The sequence below is a fragment of the Lepeophtheirus salmonis genome, chromosome 9 (genome assembly GCF_016086655.4).
Source record: "Lepeophtheirus salmonis chromosome 9, UVic_Lsal_1.4, whole genome shotgun sequence".
NCBI lineage: Eukaryota > Metazoa > Arthropoda > Copepoda > Siphonostomatoida > Caligidae > Lepeophtheirus > Lepeophtheirus salmonis.
Window position 1 is genome coordinate 22,589,128 of NC_052139.2, and position 5,345 is coordinate 22,594,472.

Sequence of the window (5,345 nt, forward strand, 5' to 3'; positions counted from 1 at the left end):
AATAAGAAGGATGATCCAACTATGAGAATGATGATGACTTTGATTGAAGAGCAAAAGTGAGCTCTTGAAGAGTCCATCAGAATAGATGAACAGCACGGTAAAATGGTGAAAAGAATGTTTAAAGCATTTAATTGTAAAAGTTCTGACAAAATAGAAGAATGACCTCAGTTTGAAGAAAACATAGAATAAAATGAAGGAGTAGATTTGAAGACTTTATGGGATAATTATTTATTAGCTCTTGGATACAGGTTCAGAATGAAATAAAGAAAAATGTATTTTTAAGTCATTGCGTTGTCTGAAAATGCTGGATAAGATAGAACATGTCATGCCAATCGAAATAGATGTAAAAAAAAATCATGGATTTAATTGAAAGTTACCTTGAGAAGCAAATTAATGTAGCATTGCAAGGGGTCAAATGTGTGGGAAAGAAGCAGAGTAGAGATAAGTTAAGATATGATTCAGTTTACACACTTTATGTTGCCAAGCAAAAAAATGCTCAAATAAGTGAGATTACATTTGAAGACTGGATATCAACACAAATTATAATTGGAATAAATAGTGTGAAACGAAAAATATACTTCTGTTCCCAATCACCTAAGTTGTCACTTTTAGAGGTTATATCCATTTGCCGGAGCAAAGAAGAGGGTAAAATTCAGAATGAAGCATTTGCAAGAAAATCAAATTCGATATCAAGTTCAAAAACATAAAAAACAGCCGATAAGAGAAACTCAAATATGTTCTTATTGTGGAAGTAATTATCATAGAAATAGAGAAAAACACCCAACACATGGAAAGAAATATAATCAGTGTCAAAAATAGGTCATTTTAAATTAATGTGTAAATCAAAGTGAGTATTTTTTAAATCCAATGCAGTAAAAGAGAGCGGTGTAAAGAAGAATGTAGAAGATTGAAAGTAACGTACATATAAAGTTAAAAAGTCACTGATGAGGAAATATCATTATGTTTCTTATAGTCAACAAAAGTTAAAACCAATGGATGGGGAACCAATGAAAATATTGTTAAAAGATGACTATATAACTTATGCATTTCATCTTTCAAGACCCATACCCTTTGCCTACAGAGGTGAAATTAAGAAATTAATTGATCACATGTAAAATAAAAGTGATTAGTAAGACAGGGGACAAGGCTATTGAATGGTGTCACCCATTAGTATTAGTAACAAAAACAAATGGGAAAATTAGACTTTCTGTTGATTTAAAAAAAATTGAGTGATCAAGTTGATCGAACAATTCATCCAATGAAGGCTCCAAGGGACGTTGTATTGAGCTTACCCACACTTACTCTTACTACAGTGATTGGAAAACAAGGAAATTGACAAATGGAATTAGCACAAAAATCAAGACATATAACTTGTCTTATGACTCCTTGGGATATATTTATATGTTTTTCATAGAACACCAGTAGGCTTTGTTGTGACCGGAGATCTATATTGCTTTCGTGGAGATGAAATTTTGGATTCATTGCCAGATATATTTAGAGTGGTAGATGAGGTTTTAACAGTATCAAGGGATTTGGAAGATCATGTATGTAAAGTCAGAAGGATTCCGTAAAAATACAGAGCGAAGAACATTCTTCGAAATCTCGATAAATTTATATTTGCTCAACCAAAAGTAAAATTTTGTGGATATTACAAATCTAAATAAAGAGTGGAAGTTGATCCTGATAAAGTGTGTGCAATAAGAAAATTTCCGAATCCAAAAAAAAAGAGGGATCTTAGGAGTTTCTTGGGAGAAGTCAGTCAACTAAGTCCATTTTCATCAAAGATAAGTGAAGCCGTGGGACCAATACGGGAATTATAATCATCAAAAGCAGAATTTAAATGAACTACTAACCATAACTTACCCATGGATAAATTAAAAGAAATGTTGACTTCACCACCTGTATTAGCACCATTTGATCCCAAATTACAGACACATGATGAGACAAATGTATCAAAAACTGGTTTCGAATAAGTGGTACGTCACAGGCATAAATAGGGATGGAAGTTAAGACAATGTATATATCAATTTTTGTTTAGCTCAGAGAAAATATGTACCATAATCGAATTAGAGTGCTTTAGAACTTTGTGTGCAATTTAGAAGTTCCATATATTTTTGGCTGGATCACCTACATTTACAGTTATAACTGATCATAAACCTCTTATCCCTATTTTAAATAGTTACACTATAGATATGGTTGAAAATGCTATATTGATCCGTTACAGAGTTAAGTTGTCAATGCATCTATTTAGGGCAAATTGGAGGAAAGGAAAAGATCAATGAGATCCCACACGTATTTTCAAGGAGCATGTGTCATCTCCAGAAGTTAATGAAAATATCGAATAAGAAGTTGGTTATTATAGAGACGAAGTAACCCAGATTGTAATGATTAGAACTAGTCAAGCAGAGGAAGAAAAGAAAATTGTTGATCTATTAGTATAAGATATTCGCATTAAAGAGATCAAGAGTTTATCGACCTAGTAAATGTAATTGAAAATAATGTAATTAGAGATGGAGTGAAACCTCATATGAAAATTTTACCTGAATTGAGCTCTGAAGGAAGCCTTGTTTTGTATAAAAATCGCTCGATAATTTCAAAGGTAAAAGAAAAGAGATTTTAGAAAAGCTTCATTATTCAAATCAGTGAAAAGATGGCATAAATAGAAAAGCCTGACAAACGTTTTATAGTCCGAGAAGTAATATGGAAATCCAAGAAATAGTACAGTCATGTAGGAAATGTATAGTAAGGTTACAATCTTGACCAAGGAATCACTTTTGTGTGATCTGACTCAAATATACCGTTCGAAATTGCATTTCTTGACCTGTTTGCTAGTAAATATTGTTGATGGTGATAGACTATCGGGATACACATACATAGAAAAATTTAATAGAATTCCTTATTTTAAGGATGTAATTGTAGTTATTGTGCTAACAGCCAACAGAGATTACCAATTTTTTTAACTTGACAAGTGAATAATGTATTACCAAAAATATTCGATCATTTTTAGAATAGTACATGTTAGTATCGATTGTTTTGAAATAAGTCGAATTTGTCGATTATCACACTACACATAAACTTTCCGTACTACATAGGGAGTAAAACATTGGGAAATGTGTTTTTATAAAAGTATATTTTAATTAGAAATCCTCCTTAAATTTATTTATAATGTCTACTCAACATATGACTAGGTGACACTTATAATTTGATCCACAATTTCCTAGTGTATATACAGTCTATAAAGTACGGCGTAGTATTCCTACGGGGTTTTTTAAATTGCCATAGACTAGCGTGGCTGTCCAGCGTTATTCACAAGTTCAAAACATTACAATTAATTTTTTTCATTATTTTCTATCGAAAGTATACATTAATAAAACTTTGTCAACCAAGTAGGAGTACACGTGGTTCTTGAATACTTAAAGTAGTAGAACTTAATTAGAGCCCTTAAAATATTTTTGTATAATTACCCGTGTACGTTGGCCTTGGTGCATAATCTGGAAACTAAAAATAACGATGAAATTACTTACACTTACTAATCTTTGTAAATATTACAATACATATACCAAAAATTAAAATCAATTTTTTCGTTTGCAACTAAATAAAAAAATATCAACGAAATAAATTTATTGAAATGTATATCAACATACTCTATTAAATATTTATTAATAAAATGATTAGGGATGCCCCGATACCAGAATTACCAGCCATTCCAACACCTTCTTTATGAACGATTCTGATTCATTACATTTAAGTATTATCTACATTAAGGAACTAGATAAATAAATAACCTCATGAGTTACTTTTTTTTTAGGGTTAACTTTTTATTTGGACTTGGGAAGAAAATAAACATTTTGGCTGCACATATCAATAGATGTTTAATTTTATTTCATTTATCTAAAAAATTTGAAGCATGCATTATTTATTACTCTTATTATATGGTTGAATTAAAAAAGGAGAATTTTATCCGAGGTCTCTACAAAAAGGTGGCCCTACCCTTAAACTTCAGTATTCTATACTTATTGTCCTCACTTCCTTTTTGTTGGATTACCATTTGAAATATTTATTTTAGTATTTTTTATTAGCTTAATTTTAATAACAGCTTGAAAAACAAAATTTATCTTGATGAGTACCTGAAACTGTATCGAAATGACAAAAGTCGGGAATTTGGCATTACCTGATATTTTAATTCTGAATTTTTCCCTTTAAACAAGAAAATACCCATCTAACGTCCAAAAAATGGTATTACATGGACGTGTTTTGACTTGAAAATCTGTAAAATGTCGAGGAAAAGAAAAATTTTATATTGTTCCTTTAAACTTATCGATTTGAATCGAGTCAAAATATTTTCAGTTTTGTAAGCATTATCGATATAACATATATTTTGCAAAAATATTTTTTTAAAAGTTTCTCTAACTTGCCTCATTGTATGAATATTTCAGTTCCAAATATGCTGCCTAATAATAAATAGTATATTTCAGTACCGTATATTACGCTCATGTTTTTTGATGTTTATCTTCATTCTTATTACTAAAATCTAATTTTTTTATACCAAGTGTGCAATATATTTTATTAGATAAACTTTTGTCGTTTATTTATGCCTAATAAGATAACCTATTTTACCAATTTATAATTTTGGACCACAAAAACTGTCAATTACATTCTTAAAAATACAGTCTTTCATATGTTTCTTAAATATATAATGTTGATTTGTTTTTACTTAAGCATATTTTTATTTTAAAATTTTATAAGACGAATATTTTCATTTATTATTAATAATCAATTTTTTTTTTCACAATAACTTATCATAAATCAACAACTATAATCAACTTGGATGTGAGGACGAGTTGAGGGGTAAGAATGAAACGGAACTCGTGGCATTTGTGAGAGAGTAGAGGGTTGTGGCGGTGATCCTAAGTCCTTCGATTTCAATGATGGGGTTCAAGGCTCTGGAGATGGTAATTCAGCCACAAACCGACAGCTGGGACACGGCAGCCCTCTCCATTCGTGATGGATGGTACACGAAGGGACCATAGATGGTTGCTAAGGACTTCTTCACCTCGACGGTAGGTGCAATTTGAGATAATGGAAAGTCTGTTGTTTGAGCGCTTCCAGCTGTCTGAGATGTAACAGGGAGTCAAAGGCCCTGTGGATAATTACGTAACGTAATTTGCGAGGCCAGGCAAAGTTTGGTCGCTTTGCAAGAGGGAGCTGCAAAGTTTTGTTCGAAGACACATACGACGTGGGGGTTAAGAACACGTCCTACCCATGGCTTTGCCATACCGTCTTCGAGAGAGGCAGCACAAAATTGACAGATGTTTTGCAGTAAGGGAACATGTGAAACTGTAACG